General features: G+C 42.8%; 1 long non-coding RNA gene across 1 annotated transcript; it reads right to left on the bottom strand.

The window, feature by feature from the left end:
* Window positions 1-668: 668 nt before the first annotated feature.
* LOC119795159 lies at window positions 669-22,710 on the bottom strand. Its single transcript, XR_005282301.1, has 4 exons — window positions 22,598-22,710; window positions 22,166-22,211; window positions 914-986; window positions 669-826 (listed from the first exon to the last, which is right to left on the bottom strand). It is a non-coding gene; the product is annotated as an uncharacterized LOC119795159 (long non-coding RNA).
* Between the last annotated feature and the right edge of the window lie 218 nt (window positions 22,711-22,928).

Here is a 22,928-nt window from a genome sequence, read left to right as displayed (position 1 = left end):
CTGGAAAATACGGACCGCATTTTTTTTTTTAAAACTGGATCGGCAGTCTGGATCGGCATTTTACATGCTTTGCCGATACGCATTTTTTTGCCAATATCGGCGTCCCGATCCGATACGTGGATCGGATCGGGACAAGCCTATATGGATTTACGGTACAACATAATATATACATTAAATGGGTGGAGAAATGCTCTTTATCTTTAATTACATAGAAGATTCCTAGGTGACTGCAGAGACAAACTCCTCCCTATAAAACCCAAAACCTGTTTCAGAAAAGAGCAAACATCCTGTATTAATCATCTCTAGTACTATATTGTTGTGAATTCTTTTTTTTTTCCAGCATTTTCTATTCATTTCAGTTGATATACCAGCATTAAAATCTCCACGTTGAAAATTTTACATGATGGGGTATTGAATTACATCCCAGAGGCAACCACAAATCACCTTGTAGGGGTGGCCATACGGGTGGCCAATGACTGTCTAGGGGTGGCTATGGCCCCCCTGGCCACCCCTCTAGATTCACCCTTGCCATCAGTCTTTAATACAATATATGAAAAACACATACAATATTAATATATTAATATTAATTAATATTAAGTACTAACCTGTGTTGTTTTTCTTTTGATTGAACAATACCTGTTTTGTTCTATTTTCTTGCGTTTTCTTCCTTTCTAATATACAGGTGTAAGTCGTTTTAGTAGCTGGCCGTGGGACAGTGAAATATTCACAAGATTTGTCAGTTGCTTTTCCAAGGAAATTCCCATTCGAGAAGAGTTCACAGCTGAAGGTTGGGGAGGGATCGCATGCTGCATAATAACAATTCAACCTTAAAAAGAATTAAACAGCATGAATCGATTGAGGCAAAAAAAGTATTAATAAGTGTTATCAATGAGATTCAATAGCATGTTCAAACCTGGCAGTGGTGACGTTGATGCTGCAAATATCAAAATAGCCATAGTTTCCTTGCTCTCTGGTTAACGCTGCATCTACAATCAGATGGAGAGGCACCTTGAGGTTAGATATATCAACTTTTATTAGCCACTTTAAACCAGTGGCTAATAAAAAGCAGTAGGCAGGTTATATATATATATATATATATATATATATATATATATATATATATATATATATATATATAAAGCTCTGACAGCATTTCATTTCATAAAAGAGTGACTAATTCTAAAACTTTGTTAAGACAAAGCGATCAGACTTTTGCCATCTTAGAAAGACTACACTCTATAAAAGAGAGCAGTGGTCTAAAATATATATAGCTAAATATCCAAACATATCTAAGTATGTACCCTAACCCTAACCCCCAAAAAATGCTGGGTTAACATGTTTTTCAAACATTGGTTAATTGGTTAACAATGCGCATTTGGCTCTCTTCCCATTGGCTAAAAAAGCTGATTCTAACCCCTAGCTGGCAATCTGCATGGCCTCTGTCCCCCAACCACTACATATCTGGAGACACCATCACCCTGGATTAGTGCTGCCTAGCTACGCCCAGTTTCTCATTACTGCTCATCTGTTTCACCTGTTCAAGCCTCTATTCAACCTCTCTTCTCTCAGTCATCAGTTCCAAATTATTCAAGCCCTTGGTGAGAGTTTTCTAGTTAGTATTATTGTTTTCTGATTGCCTGATGCTGACCCAGTCTGCCTTCGCACCTCTGAAATTGTCTGTTCCCATTCTGGTGTGTTTGCCTGACCTGTCTTCAGACTCCTGCTGGATTCTGTTTACTGAACCTGGAAGTGCTTCCTAACGCCATCCTGGCTTTCCCTTTGGCACCTCTTCAGATCTTTTATCTTATGGCCCAGACTCCTGAGCACCTTCTCGACACCGGCTTTGGCTTCGCCCTCTGGATTATCCTGCCTTCCTTTATCTGCTCGGTTCAGATCTCCTGCCTGTTCTCCAGTCTCCGGGGCTTCAGTGTATGGGACTCTCTGGGCAGTGTTCGTCGTATCTTCGTCCTCTGGGCACGGACTGAACTTTAAGACCAGGTTAGGGACTCACACGTTTGTAATCAGCCTCCCCCAGATTGACGTGGTCACTAACCTGTGTTTTCCCCTTGCAGAGGTTCCTGACTTAAACGCCCTAGCTGTTTACTGCTGATCCGTCACTTTAAATTAACGCTTTTTGAGATGTCATACTGGCTGTCTGCTTGAATACTGGGTACTCTGTTCTGAGCTCTGACAGGAGAGTAACATGTAAGGAAGCCAGGGCATAATAAGTGTGCTTTATTGTTTTGCTCTTTTACCAGTTCGAATCCCTCCTACCTTTGCTACGCCATGTTTATCGAATGTTAACAGCATATTTTTGACTTGTTAGAGCCGACTACAACTGGTGTGTTGATGTCTATATGTTGCGTTCAATGGTATCATGTAAATATAGCGAGTTAACCCAGTTGTGGTGTTCCCACAGCATGCCGATCATAGCTGAGGAGATAAGATTTTTTATAACAGTCTATACTGAATTATATTTTGATAGAACTGCAGTTTGAGCATATTAATAATACAAAAACATCAATAATGAAAATATAATAATAGATAGCATTAGGATTACTGTTTGTGAGTATTAGTAGAAGTAGAACTAAAAGGCCAGTACTAATTGTAGTGGTGGTGCTAGTAATAGTAGCAGCATTTGCATTAATAATAGGAATACAGGTTGATTTTTTTTTTGTTTATTATTTATTTAATTATTTCATTTTACATTTTTTTTAAATGTTTCATTTATTTCAGGTTGAAGTTTTTTATTTAATATTTAATAATTTCAGGTTAAAGGCTGTATGTATTTGGTCTTTTTAATAAGGGTCTATATACATGGCATGTCCATTTTCAATTCACTTCAGTTTATTTATATAGCGCCAATTCACAACACATGTCACCAGATCACCCAGTCAAATTGATTCAAAGCTTTCTATCTAAGGAAAACCAGTTGATTGCATCGACTCATTGACTCTTCAACAATCCCTCACACTAAGCATGCTTGTAGCGACAGTGGAGAGAAAAAACTCTTTTAACAGGAAGAAACCTCCAGCAGAACCAGGCTCAGTATGAGCGGCCATCTGCTGAGGCCGACTGGGGTTCAAGGAGACAGAAGCAGAGATACAAAAAGCAACTGTATGTCACTATACAGTGATTTTTTTAATGATACATCTGGGGTGGGGAGAGGTTTGTGGGTTAGGGTGGGTGGGTGGGGGGGGGGGGTCTTCAAATATCATTTTTCAATTTGGTCAGGGACAGCACTGGTTAGTAGTGCAGCTGAAATTCATCAAAACGTGAAATGCTGAAGGCATGTTCTGTTTGTCAACATCTCCAATTAAAAATGAAATTAAGACCCCTTCTCCTCATCTAAATAACAATTTATGAAGGTTTGACCTCAACCTCTGTCATATGGCATTTATAGCACTTATTTTACACCAAGACCATTCATATCAATGTTGCAATATTAATTTGTATTTTCTAAGATTTAGGGTTTCCTCTGCTGAATAATAAATATACAAAAATAAAATATGTTAAAAAATACTGTTCATGCTTCATAGGTCTATGCCTCAGGCTCTCACAATTGCTAAGCAACCAGAGCTAAACTGAGGTGAGAGCACAGGACTGCTGGTAAGGTTAGACCTTTCCAATTCACATCTCCAAACTTCTGGTCTTTGATTTTTTTGAAATTTTGTTGCTTTTGAAGCTCCTGAATTAACGGTAGGGGACAGGGGGAGGAGTTCTCTTTATCTGCTGCAGGCAGCCTGACCTGCTTGACGACAGCATGCCTATTTCCTGTTTAGTACCTTACCACTAGAAATCCCACAGATACGAGAATTTTCGTCAGCCTCCAGTCCCTCCAACAGTACTTCACAACTCATGAATGGGTGAAATAAATTTTACTTCAATACTGAAATCATACTGTTTGTCAGGGTTTGGTTGTGGTTTGGAGGACCCAAATGCAGAGGCAGACAGGCTGAGGAGATTTCTGGGTAGTTTAATGGGGCAAAAACAGTAACAAAGGCAGGAATGCAAAAATCCAACTAATAATCAAAACCAAACCAGAACTATGGAGACATCTGGGGAAAACCAAACACGAGGAGCCAGGGAGAGACGAGGAACGTGGACAACAGCACGGGAGGACAGCAAAGACAAGGAACCAACAAAGAGTGAGAGCAGAGGGAGAGCATATATAGGAGAGAGAGACAAAGGGAGGGCTAACGAGCAGACAAGGAACAGGTGTGAGAGGAGACAACGAGGGAGCCAAGGGGAAAGGAACATACACACACAAGAGGGCAAAAGAGGACAACAGAAAAACATGAGAACTAATATAAATCTAGAAATACAACAAAACTGGAATTAAACCAATAAATCTAGAAAACAAGGAGCAAAGTAAAGAACAGCAGAACCAAGACCATGACAGTGCCCCCCACTTAAGGGCGGATCCCAGACGCCCTAAAATGTCCAGAAACAAAAAAAATAACCCACCCTGGGTGGGCGGAGGGGGAACCAGGAAGGAGGGCACGAAATACAAAACCAAACGCAGAGTCCAAACAAAAACCAAAACAACCCACCCAAGGTGGCCGAGGGCAAACAAAGTCTCTGGAGGGCGGCCGCGAGGCCCGAGGCCAGGAAGAGTCTTTGGAAGGCGGCCGCGAGGCCCGAAAGAGTCTCTGGAGGGCGGCCGCGAGGCCCGAAAGAGTCTCTGGAGGGCGGCCGCGAGGCCCGAAAGAGTCTCTGGAGGGCGGCCGCGAGGCCCGAAAGAGTCTCTGGAGAGACTCAGGAAGAGTCTCTGGAGGGCGGCCGCGAGGCCAGGAAGAGTCTCTGGAGGGCGGCCGCGAGGCCAGGAAGAGTCTCTGGAGGGCGGCCGCGAGGCCAGGAAGAGTCTCTGGAGGGCGGCCGCGAGGCCAGGAAGAGTCTCTGGAGGACGCCGACGCCGTCTCTGACCAAGGAGGGTCTCTGGAGGACGCCGACGCCGTCTCTGACCAAGGAGGGTCTCTGGAGGACGCCAACGCCGTCTCTGACCAAGGAGGGTCTCTGGAGGACGCCGACGCCGTCTCTGACCAAGGAGGGTCTCTGGAGGACGCCGACGCCGTCTCTGACCAAGGAGGGTCTCTGGAGGACGCCAACGCCGTCTCTGACCAAGGAGGGTCTCTGGAGGACGCCGACGCCGTCTCTGACCAAGGAGGGTCTCTGGAGGACGCCGACGCCGTCTCTGACCAAGGAGGGTCTCTGGAGGACGCCGACGGCGACGCCGTCTCTGACGAAGGAAACTTCGGGGACGCCGCCTCAGACGCAGCCGCAGGAACCTTGGGGGAGGACAACGTCTCCGTTTCAGCAGCTCAGCAACAGTCTCTGAGGGGACTGCGGACTGCGGCTCTGGAACCGGAGCAGGAGGGATCGCCGGCTGCGGCTCGGGAACAGGCTCTAAGGTGGCCGCCGACTGCGGCTCTGGAACCGGAGCAGGAGGGATCGCCGGCCGCGGCTCAGGAACAGGCTCTGAGGTGGCCGCCGACCGCGGCTCAGGAACACCCCCAGAGGCTACCGCCGACCGCGGCTCAGCTCAGGAACACCCCCAGAGGCTACCGCCGACCGCGGCTCAGGAACACCCCCAGAGGCTACCGCCGACCGCGGCTCAGGAACAGTCTCAGTGATTACCGCCGACCGCGGTTCAGGAACAGAGGGGCCCGCCGACTGCGGCCCCTGGACAGGAACAGAGGGGCCCGCCGACTGCGGCTCCACGTCAGGAACAGAGGAGACCGCCGACTGCGGCTCCACGTCAGGAACAGAGGAGACCGCTGTTATATTTTTTTATTATTTATTTTTTTTTTTTATTATTATTTTTTTTATTATTTATACATCATGTGCACTGTTAATTTGTTAGTCAGATTAGACAGAGCAGAAGGCCTTCCTTCACATTGTGGATATCACGGTGTGTACGGAGGTCATCTAATCAAGACAGCCTTCGTGTCTCTAAGAGTACACAGAATATGGGCACATCTTGGAGCCGGTCTGATAGGAGAGCTGCTGTATCTTTAACCCTGAGACAGAGAGGCAACCTGCATGGAGTTCAAGACATGGATGGCGTGTCAGTTTCTGATACGGACAGCTAAGCATCCACATGATGCGACACAGACTCAGAAGGTATAAGAAGCAGGTGATGACGTTGTTCGGGGCTCAAACTTTGCCGGACGCTTGCGGACGTGATTTTTGAGACCACAGCTGTGCATAGCTCGAAGCATTTTTCTCTGTCCTGTAACGACCTGATCTAGAATAAACTCTGTTACTTTTTTACTCCTGTTTTTATAGTCCTTTTTTATATGGTTTTAACGAGTTTGAGTTAAGAGTAGTAAATAACTTGCTCCCAGGAAAAGAACTGTGTGAGGAGGCCCCGGGGCGTTACAGCCTTTACTTTGAAGGGGACAAATCCTTCTCACTTTAACAAATTGGTGTTTCCGCCCGTGACCTGGAAGCAGGACAACAGAGCCACCGACAGAAAAAGCTCCACAGCCTGCGGCCGAAACAACTGATAAGGTGAGGAGATTCCTTATTACAAAATATCTCCAGTGTTTTTACTGTTAAAACACTTTGGCTGTGTTGTGATTTTCTGAAGTGAGCTGAAGCTTTTTATGCAAAAGAGGACAGAGAAATTGCTCAGAGTGATTTTAGTTTTTGTTTTTGCGGTTTTTGTTTTGTTGTATTTGTTGGTTTTTATTTTTTTTTTACATTGCGAACGTGTACACATAAAAAAAAAAAAAAAAGGAGAGAGAGAGAGGAAGAAAGTCGTGCGTTCTGCTGTGGGTAGCGGTTGAAAGTCCGACTGAAGGCGACTGCGCAAACGTCTTCAAGAACTATACTGCTCACTAGGATAAGTTGGTTGGAAAGCCCAACGGTTTCTGCATGCAGAAAGGGACGGTGATTTTATTCCCGGTCTGCCTGCAGACACGAAAGATGCACTTCTGAAAACAGACGCACAGACAGAAACCAGTCACATAGCCGGCTAGAGTTTGCCAGTATACCTCCCATAAGGACATTTACGAAAAACCGAGACTGGAAATAAGCGAGCGGATCAGGTTGAAACGGACCTTCTGAGGTGTTTTTCTCTTTCCTTCTCTTCTCTTATAAAAGGAAAAGAGAGAGACGATAAAATGATATTCCTCATAAAACTAGAAGAGACTGATGCCCGGATTAGGTAACTTGTTTGTCTAATCCTAAAAGTTGGTGGAGTTCCATTAATGTGCACATATAGTTTAACAAGGATCCTAAAATGAGGCTGAAAAGCACTGGTGTAGAGGTCTTAAGACCGGACTGGTGAAAAGATTATGATTTTTGTTTAAATTGGGAAAAATCCTCTAAGAAGATAAATCTAAATTGATACTGATGGATTAAACAAACTTTATGTGGCCAATGTCTGTCTGTCTGTCCTAAATGTGGAACGCATGTGAGGTAGAATGTGTGTGGTCAAGTTGGGAATGATTAAGAATATTTTTTGATGTGACATTAACATGATTTGCATTTTTACAGGATTGAGAAGGAGCACTGGGGGCATAACAGAAGGGTAATCGTATCAAACATGTTGCTCAGGGGCCCCACCTATGAGAGGCTCTGACAAGACCAGAGCAGGTTGCTGTTGTAAGGTGTGAGGTAATTTTTGGGTGTGGAGTGCAGCTGAGATACTGTAGATTAATAGATTATAGATTAGAAAAATAATTAAATATATAAGTAATTATCCAGAAAGAAGCAGAATGGGTGTTTTTACTTTTTGGGAAACTAAAATCTCAGACGAGGGCATTACATGATTTTAATTTAAAGGTAGTTTCATTTTCAATCATTAGATTTGCATTAGAGATTGATTAGTTTCATTTTTCTCTCATTAGGATTTTATTAGTGATTGATTAGGGACAGGATAAATCACACCTCGAGCTGGAACTGGACACAGCATATGGCCAAGATACCCGCAGGAGCTCAGCAGATTAGCGGGGTCAACTTTTATAAACAAGGCTGGAGAGTTAAGAACGTTTTCGGTGTGACCTGACCCTGGGTTTTTTCAGCCTTCAGTTTTTATCCATAAGTATTTTTATCTGTGTATAATGCCGTTTGGAAACTGCCTAGGCACGAACTGATTAATTTGAATCTCTAATCATTACTAACACTTATCTTTTCACTGTTCATCTGGGCCTTACTTTCTTTGCATGAAGTGTTAGATTCTACTACCTTTACAAATTTCTGTGAATTAAGTGCTTAACTATTGACTAATTGATGAACTTTTTGATTGCTTTTTCCTGGTAACAAACCAGAGGGGTCATTTACTTTTTCCCTGCTTGTAGAGAGTGACAGTGCGGCTGTCAGGGAGCAGGCATGATTATTCAGAGGCCCATTTAAGGAGGATCAGGAGATCGTTTTGCTTAAACATGTTCCTTTTTTCTTTTTCAGGCTGTGTTTGTAACAATCCTTAAATGTTAACATTTTTTCTTCCAGGACAGGCTGACAAAAGTCTCATCCTTCATTGTGTTTTGTTTAACCCATTTAGGCCGGGAAAGCATTACCGCATTTCTACCATTCAAGCCGGGGGTGCTGTTGCGTCATTCTACCATTGACGCCGGGAGAGCATATAAGTCAAGCAAGAAGAAAGAAGTTTTTTTCAAGCAAACATGGAGGAGTTTGACAGAGAAGAGTTGTCGGAAGGCAGTGATTTTGAGGAGGGTGTCAGCTTTGATGACGGTATAGATGAAAATGATGACTTTGAACGCGCTGAACCAATCGAACTACCACCGCAATGCACGGACTGTTTTCAACCGCACACCTGGAGTGAAAGTTGATTTGCCTGCAGACGCCACACCGCTGCAGGCATTTGAGCATATTTTTAATGAAGAACTTTGGATGCATCTAGTTACCGAGACGAATAGGTACAGTGACCAAACAAACCAAACTCCAACAAGAGCAAAGATGGCAAAGTGGTCACCCGTGACTGTGACGGAGATGAAGACATTTATTGGGCTGTGTATGTAAACCTCTCTTCAGGACGCAGTTCCCCCAAAATATGTCCCGGGACAGATTTGTGGCCATCTGGAGGTAGGTTGTATGCAATTTATAACACAGACATATGCATTATTATGCATAATAATACTGTTAATAAGTAATCATCAGATAGTTATTTATGTAATGTTTGTTCTTTATTTTGAAAACGTTTTATATTGCACATTCTCAATGAAGACATGATCACATATGGAAAAAATAAAAGGTTGAATTTTTTTTTTTTTTGATTACTGCTTTTCACATTTTTTTTTTGGAAGAATTTCAAAGATAAAATATATTTTGAGTTCTATCTGCTACAGAAGCTGAGATATCAATAATTTAGGCGTTGACACAGTTGCTGAATTTACAGAAAAACTTCAGGTTTTAGGGGTATTTTTTAAAATCGGCCATAGGTTTTTAAGGTGTTTTTTCCAGGCGTTTTAGGCCTAAATGGGCTAAGATGTGCATTAACCCTTATTTTCCCAACAGCTGCAGAAGTTCTGGCATGTTAAATGGACAACTTGGCTGAGAGTGACTAGAGCAAGAGAGAGAGGGGGGTTCAGATAGTTGAAAACTTTTTGATAGGAGGATTTGAATAGGTTCGAACTGACTGGACTGACTTGGTTAGTAACTGGACTGGATCGGAACCATGGATTAGGACATTAGAGAAATGGTGTGAGAACGCAGCATGCCAGAGACAGGGTGTAGAGATTGTGGCTGCATGTTTTGTTCCCGGCTGAAGGCCATTCTGGTGAGCTCTGGGTTTGTTTTAATTCCTCTCTGGTTCTGATATGACCTATGAGGTAGAGATGGATGTGGTGGTTTGAAGCTCACAGACTTTTGTTGGGGTGGAATTGCGCCCCCCATTAAGAGCAGTCATGCTGGCAGAGGCATTTAACGAATGACAAGATGAACCAACAACTATTTGGAGAAGTCAGAGGCACCACTGGGGTTTTTGTTGTCTTACATGTTTGTCGTTGTTTGTGTCTGTATGTTTCTTTGTTTGTTTTCTGTTTTCTGTTTGTTTACTAACATCTTAGCCTTTATGAAAAAAAAAAAAAAAAAAAGACGTGGCACGCATGTTAAGTTTTTTTGAATAGTTTTGACTACACTACGGATGGGAATGTTTCAAAATGAACAATGAATCTTCGTTTGGAGAGACATTGGACACTTTCTTTCTTGAGTCACAGGATGGATTAACCTACAAGGGGCACAGAGACAAACTTTGCTCCTAAACTACAGAAGGAGGGATGGTTTGCAGCTGCTGAGATGCGAACATTAAGGAAATGACTGGATGCCCACTGCTTTGGACGAGAAAAGAACACTGGCAGTGATGGGTTGATGGAAGGTCATGGGATCATCGGACAAGACGGATGAAAAAAAAAAAAAGATAAGTGAACTGACACACCAGATTTCTTATTCACAATGAAAAATTATGGGCAACTTATTTTAAACCGGTTTATTAATACAGATCTATGAATAATATTTTTGCTTTACGGGGATCAACAGGTAGATGTAATATCTTTCTGAACAACGCGGCAGTAGTTTGGGGATTATTAGTATTATTGCTTTATTTATTTATTTTCTTAAAGAGAAATATCAGAAGCGATGGCAACAACATAGAGTATAAATTATAGGAGTAACTTTACCGACAGATTTTAAATGGTCTGCTAAATTTTCTTTATATCATCAGGGGGTGGGGTATTCTTAAATAGAGGAATAAATAAGAGGATTTAGAGATGTTTTACTATGTGATAAATTAGACTGGGTTTTTTTTTTGATAAATGGTTTGGTCAGTTATTAATTAGCATAATATTATTAAAGGGACAACAAGTTGAAACTTTAACTTTTGGGAATGGTAAAGTTGCATCAACAAAATGCAATTTAGGGGAAATTATAACATTTTAGGAGCAAATGTTTAAAGCAAATGATGGTTTCTTTCAATATAAGCAATAACGATGAAGACTTATAGTGTTAATGAGCTTATGGCGATTCAATATCAGGCCCAGGGACTAAAACTTCACCATTTATTTTATCTTTTTATTTTATTTTATTTGTTTTGATTAATTTTATTTGTTTTTTTTGTTTGTTTTTTTACTGCGAGCAGAGTTATAAATAGCATTTGAGGGGCTATATATGATTTGGGGGATGGGTAACCATACTTTTTATGCATGAAGCAATAAGAACACCTGACTTTACTTCACTAGAGCTGCAATTAATACTTTAGAGGGGATGCACACTTTAGTGTTTAGTTTATTTGAGATAACACATATGAGAAGAGATTATGTTTCCTGCACATTTTTGGATCTGGTCAGGGGTCCAGATATGACAACTATTGACTGGTTCTGGGGATGTTGGAACAGATTTTCTTTTTTCTTGTTTTTATTTTGTTCTTTGTTTTTGTTTTGTTTGTTTTTCTCATCGGAGCACTACTTTTTGGAGAATATTTTAAATGGACTATAGCTGGACACTTTGCATAGAGGGGGTGCAGTCGATTTCAACACCTGCAGGAACTGTGTACTGCTGAGTTTTGGGAACGCAGCAGCAAGTCAGAGTACAATCCTGTGCTCTGAGCAGATGAACATTTCAATATGACATTTCCTCTTGAAGGGAGGAACACCTTTGACGCACTGTTTCCTTCTACCTCTATGTGATACTGCTGATGACACAGGTAAAGACTTATCCTTCAGGGGGTGTGGGGACACATGGCCCCAAGACTCTTATGGTTCAAAGCTGCTGTGGTAACAGAGGGAAACCTGATGGACTTGTCCGAACATCAAACTTTTTTGCATGTTTGAGAGGATCACTGCTCCAAGAAACACTTTTTCTTCCAAACCAGTAGCGGGATGGCTCCTGACCAGTTTCCCACGTATAGATCCACTCACATAGACACACACACATACTGTCACGTAACAACACGCCCACACACGGTTAACGACTGGAAGAACACACAAGGGTCCACATGGGAATTAGGTTTTTTTTCATGCACTAACATTCACGGATACAAGGTCTGGTGGGGGAGTTTTTAATAGGGGGAATCTGCGCCAAGCTGGGTTTTTTCCTTAGAGATTAAAGAACTTCTAATAATTTTCTGGGGAGGGTGTAGCAGTAAACTAAAATGCAGTTACAAGTTTAGACGAAACTAAAACTTAATATGCTATGATGTAGAAATGGTTTTAAAATTCATTTATTTAATCCATGAATTGAGTGTTACAATGTGTAAAAAAGGGTTAAATGTTTTCTAAATATTTACAGGTTCCTTGAATTAGATTATATTAGTTGCAGTGATTTTGAGCTTATATGAACAAAAATGATGAGCTGAAACATCCATAGGATGTTCAGGCTGAGTACATACTGGTATAAATAACTTTCAACTGCCAGGCATTGAACGGTAGGTTATGTTAAATGTTTAATGTTTTTGGGGATTTCTTTTTTATTTATTTTTATTTTTTGTTTTTTGAATAGACACTGAAATAATCTGCTGAAAAAACACAGAGTCCATGGATAATTAATTTAAATGTAGTCAGTTTAATGGTGATTTAAGGGATAAAGGGAAAGTAATTGTGGATAAGAATATCTGGTTGTGACTTAGATTTTGAGTGAATAAAGACTTGCTCATTAAAGACACTGCTTATCCTGATAAGAACACTGACTGCACTCTCTGTGTGTCGAAGGATCCCGGAGGAAAGGGTTGATGAACTGTGATGAGAACAGTCCATGAGAACCACCACATGGATTCAGCATCTATCGGCCATTGGACTGCATGGCGAACAAAGTGGCCGTGGAGGAGGCCATACGAGACTCTGATTGATTAATTTGATTGATGTGTGATAGAGACACTGAAAGAATTCATCATCATCAGTGATATTCACCATTTGTTTTTAACTCGGACCAGGATAGTTCTTTGATTTAACCTAATTGTGATGTATATGTTTTGATTTATTTTGATTTTGTTTTGATGAAGATCATGGAAACATTTTGCTCCAGACCCACCAAGATCACGTTTTATGCCATTTTTTCTTTGATGTAGAAAGACTCTGAACCTTACAGGTTCTTTAAGTAGTTGGTAATGATAATTATCAGATTCAAAACGGGGTTTTCTTGCTCAAATTGCCCGAGAGTGGGATTTCCCTGGGGTCACCCCAGTTTTTACTACCTTTTAGAGAGGGTAGCGTTTTCCGGTGGAGAACGGCCCAACCTGTCCTGCGACGTCCCCTACTGTGACTGACTGGTTGGTAAAGTTGGATAGATGGTTTATCCATGAGGAGCGGTCACGTTTAGGAGGCCTCCAGGTGGGAGTGAGAGTAGATGAATTTGGCCTTATTAGCTTTATAGGCTTAGGTTATCTAGTCTAAGGTAACTTAAAATAATGTGCGCATAGGAAACTAAAACAGCTTTCCTTTAATTAGATGACACCCAAATTGTAGTTAAATGCTGAAACTGTGGTCTTGAGTGAGAACATTTGGTCTGTGAAGCTTTGATTGTGATTACTTTTGATCCCTAATTAATGATACATGACTAATTATAGATGCTCTCTGGGTCACCCGGTCCTTCAAAGATGTGTCGCTTCTTGTGTTTTTAAGTCACCTGTAAAAACGGTAACTTATCAGGGGGAGTTGTTAGGTGTTATTATTTATACAGTTGTGTTCGAAATAATAGCAGTGCCTCAACAGCAGCAAGAAAATCACTTGTTTTATTAACATTTCAAACTCTATACCCCAGATAAGTTTCTGGGGGGTAAAATAAAGGTATAGAAAACCAACAAACCCAACAGGACAGCCATGCATACTGTGGATTCTGTGAAATTGAATGCTTAACTGAAAAGGGTGTGTTCAAAAAAATAGCAGTGGTGAGTTCAATTAGAGAGGGCATCAATTAGGGAGGGTATTCTGGGAAAAAAGGGTGTTAACAGGTGATCCGTATTTAAGGATCAAGACAACTGGCATGCTGGCTGTGCATTTGTCCTGAAAAAACAAGGAAAATGGGTCGTTCAAGACACTGTTCTGAAGATGAGCGTTTCCTAATAAAAAAATTGATTAAAGAAGGGAAAACATACAAAGAGGTGCAGAAAATCATTGGCTGTTCAGCTAAAATGATCTCAAATGCCCTGAAATGGGAGCAAAAAACTGAAAAACGAGGAAGAAAAAGAAAGACAACCCCTCGAATGGACAGAAGAATAGCCAAACTGGCGAAGACTCAGCCAATGATGGGATCCAAGAGGATCAAGCAAGACCTTCAGTTGACAGTGAGTACTGTGACAATCAGAAGACGTCTTACTGAGGTTAACCTTCCAGCAAGAAGCCCCCGCAAAGTCCCACTGCTGAGAAAAAGACATGTGCAGAAGCATTTACAATTTGCCAAAGAGCACATTGACTGGCCTGAAAAGAAATGGCATAATATCTTGTGGACAGATGAAAGCAAGATTGTTCTTTTTGGGTCTAAGGGTCACAGGCAGTATGTCAGACGCCCTGCAAACACAGAATTCAAGCCACAGTACTCACTGAAGACCATTAAGCATGGTGGTGCAAGCATCATGATATGGGGATGTTTTTCATACTATGGTGTTGGTCCGATTCACCGCATACAAGGGATCATGGATCAGTTCCAGTACATCAGGATCCTGGAAGAGGTCATGCTGCCATATGCTGAGGAGGAAATGCCTTTGAGGTGGACCTTTCAACAGGATAATGACCCCAAACACACCAGCAAGCGAGCAAAAGCATGGTTCCAGATGAACAAGATTCAACTGATGGAGTGGCCAGCACAATCCCCGGACCTTAATCCCATTGAAAACTTGTGGGCTGACATAAAAAGTGCAGTGCATGAGGCAAAACCAAGAAACGCTGAGGAATTGTGGAATACAGTGCAATTATCCTGGGCTGCAATACCTGTGGAACGATGCCAGAAGTTGGTTGACTCCATGCACCACAGATGTGAAGCAGTCATCAGAAACCGTGGTTTTGCAACAAAATATTAGTTTAGGATACTCAGCTAGGTTCACTTATCAAGAATTTCTTTGTTTGTACAGTACATTTTTGAGTTTCCAAGGAAAGATGGCAACACTGCTATTCTTTTGAACATGCCATTTCTTACTTTATTTGAAATATTATTATTATTATTTAAGTTTTGATGACTTTGCGCAATTGTTTTGCTTTGGAATAGAATGTACTGTGTCCCCAATGTATCTGTGTTCATTAAAGTACAATTTCTTTGAAGAATTTTGACATTTACTCATTTTTCTAAAGGCACTGCTATTATTTCGAACACAACTGTACATCATGTGCACTGTTAATTTGTTAGTCAGATTAGACAGAGCAGAAGGCCTTCCTTCACATTGTGGATATCACGGTGTGTACGGAGGTCATCTAATCAAGACAGCCTTTGTGTCTCTAAGAGTACACAGAATATCGGCACATCTTCGAGCCGGTCTGATAGGAGAGCTGCTGTATCTGTAACCCTGAGACAGAGAGGCAACCTGCATGGAGTTCAAGACATGGATGGCGTGTCAGTTTCTGATACGGACAGCTAAGCATCCACATGATGCGACACAGACTCAGAAGGTATAAGAAGCAGGTGATGACGTTGTTCGGGGCTCAAACTTTGCCGGACACTTGCGGACGTGATTTTTGAGACCACAGCTGTGCATAGCTCGAAGCATTTTTCTCTGTCCTGTAACGACCTGATCTAGAATAAACTCTGTTACTTTTTTACTCCTGTTTTTATAGTCCTTTTTTATATGGTTTTAACGAGTTTGAGTTAAGAGTAGTAAATAACTTGCTCCCAGGAAAAGAACCGTGTGAGGAGGCCCCGGGGCGTTACAGCCTTTACTTTGAAGGGGACAAATCCTTCTCACTTTAACACCGCCGACTGTGGCTCCAAATCCAGCATGGAAGAAACCGCACATGGCGGCAAAGGTTCAGTCTCTGAAGTGGCTTGTGATGCCCGCAGAGGGCTCTTGGCGGTCTGGAGCGCCTGCAGAGAGGTCCTAGGAGGCGTAAAGCCACATACCTCGTATTCAGACACCTCCTTTAAGTTCTGCTCAGGGGTCTCTGGACGGCACAGAGCTAACTCAGGGGTCTCTGGACGGCACAGGGCTAACTCAGGGGTCTCTGGACGGCACAGGGCTAACTCAGGGGTCTCTGGACGGCACAGGGCTAACTCAGGGGTCTCTGGACGGCACAGGGCTAACTCAGGGGTCTCTGGACGGCACAGGGCTAACTCAGGGGTCTCTGGACGGCACAGGGCTAACTCAGGGGTCTCTGGACGGCACAGGGCTAACTCAGGGGTCTCTGGACGGCACAGGGCTAACTCAGGGGTCTCTGGACGGCACAGGGCTAACTCAGGGGTCTTTAGACGGCACAGGGGCTAACCCAGGGGTCTTTAGACGGCACCAAACTAACTCAGGGGTCTTTAGACGGCTCAGAGCCGGCTCAGGGGTCTCTAGACTGCTATGAGCTGACTCAGGGGTTTCTAAAAGGCACAGAGCTGACTCAGGGGTTTCTAAAAGGCACAGAGCTGACTCAGGGGTTTCTAAAAGGCACAGAGCTGACTCAAGACAGCTCAAGGCTGGCTCAGGGGTCTCAGGCGCTAGGCTAAACGGCCCGCTAATGGGCTCAGGAGTCTCTGGCGCTAGGCTAAACGGCCCACTAATGGGCTCAGGAGTCTCTAGCACTGGGGAAACCGCCCCACTAATGGGCTCAGGTACTGGGGAAACCGCCCCACTACTGGGCACTGGAGCTAGGGAATCTGGCCCTCTACTGGACATTGGAGCTAGGGAATCTGGCCCTCTACTGGGCACTGGAGCTAGGGAATCTGGCCCTCTACTGGGCACTGGAGCTAGGGAATCTGGCCCTCTACTGGGCACTGGAGCTAGGGAATCTGGCCCTCTACTGGGCACTGGAGCTAGGGAATCTGGCCCTCTACTGGGCACTGGAGCTAGGGAATCTGGCCCTCTACTGGGCACTGGAGCTAGGGAATCTGGCCCTCTACTGGGCACTGGAGCTAGGAAATCTGGCCCTCTACTGGGCACTGGAGCTAGGAAATCTGGCCCTCTACTGGGCACTGGAGCTAGGAAATCTGGCCCTCTACTGGGCACTGGAGCTAGGAAATCTGGCCCTCTACTGGGCACTGGAGCTAGGAAATCTGGCCCTCTACTGGGCACTGGAGCTAGGGAAACTGGCCCGTTAATGGGCACTGAAACTGATGGAGGTGGCAGGAAAAGGAAAAGATCTTCCCTCTCCCCATAAAAGAAGGTCCATAATTGAGACTCCTTAATATGGGGAGCACTGACTGTAGGGGGTGTAATAATGAGTTTCTTTAAGGATGGGGCTAGCTGTTGGTCATGGAGGTGACGACTGAGATTTAGGGAGAAACTGACCTGGTTATGAGGGGAGCTAAGGCTGGCAGCTGGCTGACCCATGGGAGTGGAGGCGTCAGGCTGACCCGCCGGAGAGGGAGTGGTGGCGTCAGGCTGACCCGCCGGAGAGGGAGTGGTGGCGTCAGGCTGACCCGCCGGAGAGGGAGTGGTGGCGTCAGGCTGACCCACCGGAGAGGGAGTGGATTTCTTACCCCGGCTGCGCTTACGCCTGGAGGAGGCAGACGGCATGGGGGGACCAACAGCTGGTGAAGGTGGTGGAACTGGACCGGAGGCGATTGACAGCAGGGTAGGGAGGAGATGAAGAGATGGTTTGGGTGGTGGAGGTCTGCTGAAGAGCTGGGCGCTGGCTGCTTGGTGGTTCCACTCCAACTCTTCAAACAGTTCAGATAATACTGGGGGAGAAATGAGTGTGGAGTTTGAGAGGAGAATCTGTTTAAGTTGGCTAGTTGCACTCACCCTCTTCCAAGGCGGTGTAAGGTTGGATATTGAGTCCAGAGTATTGCCTAGATTGAGGAAAAAGTCCCTCAGGTCGTCCAGACTGGGCTCTGCTGGGTCCATCTTGGTTGGTTCCTATTGTCAGGGTTTGGTTGTGGTTTGGAGGACCCAAATGCAGAGGCAGACAGGCTGAGGAGATTTCTGGGTAGTTTAATGGGGCAAAAACAGTAACAAAGGCAGGAATGCAAAAATCCAACTAATAATCAAAAGCAAACCAGAACTATGGAGACATCTGGGGAAAACCAAACACGAGGACCCAGGGAGAGACGAGGAACGTGGACAACAGCACGGAAGGACAGCAAAGACAAGGAACCAACAAAGAGTGAGAGCAGAGGGTGAGCATATATAGGAGAGAGAGACAAAGGGAGGGCTAACGAGCAGACAAGGAACAGGTGTGAGAGGAGACAACGAGGGAGCCAAGGGGAAAGGAACATACACACACAAGAGGGCAAAAGAGGACAACAGAAAAACATGAGAACTAATATAAATCTAGAAATACAACAAAACTGGAATTAAACCAATAAATCTAGAAAACAAGGAGCAAAGTAAAGAACAGCAGAACCAAGACCATGACACTGTTTGACATTTTCTAAGCTGAAATGTTGAATGACATGAAAAGGTGAGAACAGACAAAATACAATTATTCTCTAAGTTATTCTTTCTTTCACAGAGTGAGCTTTGCTATATAAATGAGTCTGTTGGTGAATGGACAATATAAATAGGTTCTGCCTTGCCTTGTTGGAAAAGCATGGTTATGATATTCCTGTAAGATATTCCTGTAAAAAGGTCTGATGTTGCAGGAGAAGGTAATGAAAAGTGTTTGGAACATGCTCTTGTTCTGATACCAGTTTGTTTCTGCCTTTATCCAGTCTTCTGTAGAAGGGCTGGTCATATCCCAGGTTATTGACGGATGGACTAACTAGAAGAGCAGAACGCTGGGACCCTTTTTCCTCCTGGATCCCCGCTCTTTTCCCCCCTCTTGTCTCTCCGTTGTCGCACAAACTTGCCCCTTGCATATTTCCACTTCCCCACCGCCTCAGCTATATCTAAACCCACAGCTGGTTTGTGATTGTCCCTCTTGCATTGTGGTGTGGATTAACATAGCACAGACCACGCTTCAAGATTGGGCATAAATCAAAAATATCTGCGCCATACCTGTGACACTGCGACACACTGCTGTGGGAGGTTAACAAGCCCTTAAGAGAGCAGGAGGCAGGGGGAACCACTCGCTCCCCGCTCAGGAGGACAGAGTCAGTGCAAAAAAGGTTGCTGGATTTGGTGCTAGACATTTTTTTTTTTAAATAAAGGTGCTGGAGATGTTTGAAAATTCTTTATATATAGCAACAAACCACTAACTTAGCAACACTATTGTGGACCCTCACAGGGACCATAAGGCCACTCCTCACCAATCCTGAAACTGTGAGTTCAGACAATTCTTCCAGAGAAGAAGCATTGCAAGGATCAATAATTCTCACTCAACTTCCTGTTCCTGAATAATCTGTGTTTTAAGGTGATCCATGAATTAATCTAGATATTTGGCTGGAAAAGCAATGTCTGCATTGGAAAGCAAGGATTGGTATTAAAGATTACGTTAGACTAAGACAATTCAGTGACTTACTGAAAACATGTGGTAATGGCAAAATTTTGCAAATGAGTTGAAACACTCATTATCAAGTTCAGTTTCTAAACAGAGACTCATGGCGAAGATCAGGGTAGAAAACGCAGATAGACAGGAAAGTCAAGCTTTACACAGGTCTAGTTGTTAAGCATATTTTTGTTGATTGGGCAAAGACATGTTTACTGTGTGGCGTGATGACGTCAGTGCTCGTGCACGCCCCCGCCATGTTCTTTCTGTGTATCTCAATAAAATGGCTGACTCTGGTGGAGTTAAGGAGTGCCAGCTAAAGGAGAAGATGTTGTCCGGTGTTTCTCTCATGCTAAGCTAGTCCATAAAGTCTTTCACTGTTTACCCTAAGTAAAACACAAGTGCTGCTGCGCAGGCATGGTGAATATCCCCACACTAGTCATAAGTGTCAACTGTCAGACATGACTGTGGAGGAAAAGTGTGCAGGAAAATAAAATGTCCTTTGCATGTCTAAAGACAAGTCATATTACCAAAAACTGTAAGAACAACTCCATGCGTGGCCAATGCAAACGCAAACACCCCACACCCTTGCACGAGGACCACTTTCCAGCAAGTAAATCTTGTCCACAGGGGATCTTGCATATGTAAGAAAACATGTCTAAACAGTCATGCTGCATTAGTGAAAGTGAAGGAGAAAGATTGTTCCTGTATGGATCTCTTCATATAACTCCCTTAAATCTGAAATACACATTTATGCATTATTGGATTCACAATGCAGTCATAACTCTGTGGCTCAGTAGGTATGTGAAAGGCTTGAGGTGGTAACACAACCAGTGAAGCTTAAGCTTTCTGCCATGAAGAAAAAGGACTTAGTTGTAAAGAATCAGAGGGATAGTGAATTTAGAGTCAGATCCTTCTCTTCAGAGGGCATCATAGTTCTGCCTCCTTCCTATACAGGAGATTTCAATCCACTTGAATGAGCACATATTCCCATGTTCCAAAACAGCAAAAACATGGAAACACTACAGCACCATGTTTAATGTTTAGAAGCTAGGACGAGGTAGAAGCTCAAGTAGACAATGAACTACAGTATTAACAGCATTTATTCATAACATGTTCAGCAGTACTGTGACATCAGGTCTTCCTTCCTTACATCTTACTTCCTACTCTACCCCATTTTTGTATACTCCTACACCACATAATGATAGACACAACACCATGGCTCATTATATTTCTATTGATTTATAAGGACCGTAACCCCCAAATAACACACCCTCCATAACCGCTCTTCCCCATTCTGCTCCAGACCGCCTGTGCAAAGCCTGCAGCCTCTGCGGTTCCTCCCGTTTTGTTCCGCTCTGAGTTCCTTGGAGCTCAAGGTGAGCAAGAGCGATATTATTTTTCCATTCATAGGAACACAATATGAGGTAATGAGCACTTAATTCAATATAGCGTAATAACAAATCATCATCAGCATCCAGCATAAGTTCAGTTTCTACCCAAACATTTTCTTTTCTCCTTGAACCCCAGTCGGCCTCAGCAGATGGCCGCTCACACTGAGCCTGGTTCTGCTGGAGGTTTCTTCCTGTTAAAAGGGGGTTTTTCCTCTCCACTGTCGCTCCAAGCATGTTTGTTGTGAGAAATGGACTTTGAGTCAATGATTCAATGCAATCAACTGGTTTTCTTTAGATAGAAAACTTTAAATCAATTTGACCGGGTGATCTGGTGAATTGTAGGGTGCCTTGAGATGACATGTGTTGTGAATTGCTGCTATAGAAATAAACTAAATTCAACTGAATTTAATTGTTTTTGTGTTGTTTCATTTTTCACACTCTTTAGTTCTTCTAGTTCTTTTTCTGTCCATTTTGGAGCGTTTAATTGACCCCACAAATGTGATGCTCCAGAAACTCAATCTGCTCAAAGGAAGGTCAGTTTTGTAGCTTCTGTAACGAGTTAAACTGTTTTCAGATGTGTGAACATGATTGCACAAGGGTTTTCTAATCATCAATTAGCCTTCTGAGCCAATGAGCAAACACATTGTACCATTAGAACACTGGAGGTGCTGGAAATGGGCCTCTATACACCTATGTAGATATTGCACCAAAAACCAGATATTTGCAGCTAGAATAGTCATTTACCACATTAGCAATGTATAGAGTGTATTTTTTTAAAGTTAAGACTACCGGTAGTTTAAAGTTATCTTCACTGAAAAGTACAGCGTTTTTCCTTAAAAAATAAGGACTTTTCAATGTGAGCCCAAACTTTTGAATGGTAGTGTATGACCAGCTATGTTAAGGGAAAAATATAAATAAAAAAGATTTATTTACACAGTCAACCTAATTCCATTTTCCTGGAAAGTATTGCAGAATATATTATATTATGTTGCATATAATCCCTTCCAATGTATTTTCTTAAAATCAACATGAAATCTACAGAAGAGGAAATTTAAATATGAACAAGTGTTAAAACCTAAAAAAGGATTAAAGCCATGAACTAACAGTGATCTAACCAATCCCAGGATAAACTGATTAGGGCTGGTTCTACTGACTGATGAGCCGGCTACACAACAACAGAAGGGAAATTCTGTTTATCATAATTCTCAAAAGAAGACTCTCAAGCTCCAGACTTTACCCTAAAATCCAAGCCTCCCACCTCAGGGCAAAATTCAGACACCTCACTGTGTGAGTATTTATTTAAGAGTGAAACAGGCTTACCGATAGGGATGAAAAGTAGGCACAGAGCGATGACCATTCCCCTTAGCTGCAGTATTTGACAAAACGCAGAAAACAAATCCAGTGGGGTCAGAAATAGGACTTAAAATAAAATTCCATATATTTTTATACATTTTTGTGTCTCATATACAGTTAACCTGATGAAAAAGAAACAGTTCCCCTAATCTCAGATGAACCAGAAAACTCATTAGCCACACTCTAAGTACAGCTTCAAAATCCTATAAAAGCTATGAAAGCATCAAATAATAAAACCATGCACTATTCCTGCATCTCACCTGTGTAGAGTTTCCATCTATAAAAAGGATTTAGTTTGCACAAAATTAAATTGTTCAACACTTCTCCCCGTAGTACAACAAGTAGAGGCCTTGTTGCATGATCAAATACGAATTATAAAGATAGCTGATATTACCTTACCATTGTGCCTTTTCTTCTTTTTTGTCCTGAGAATCACGTCTGAAGTGGAAAGAAATGCCAGAATCTTTGTAAAGGGTGGGGCTGGACATAATGAAATAAACAGCTGGATTGGAGCCAGATGGTTCTCTGTGGGATAAAACTGACTAAGTGCTGCACATCCTGCCAGCGTGTGAGCCCATTTCAGGAATATCAATGTAAAACTTCAACTCTATGGAAGCTAGTGTTACTCTGATTAAATTAAAAATGTTTTTTAAGCAGCATTTTTGACTCAAGATTAAATAAAAAATAAGTCAACCAAGTTACATTCAAATTTTGTTCTGCAATACTTTTC

Source organism: Cyprinodon tularosa, unplaced genomic scaffold (genome assembly GCF_016077235.1).
Source record: "Cyprinodon tularosa strain WSP-4 unplaced genomic scaffold, ASM1607723v1 ctg500, whole genome shotgun sequence".
Taxonomy (NCBI): domain Eukaryota; kingdom Metazoa; phylum Chordata; class Actinopteri; order Cyprinodontiformes; family Cyprinodontidae; genus Cyprinodon; species Cyprinodon tularosa.
This window is presented reverse-complemented; position numbering and strand designations above follow the sequence as displayed.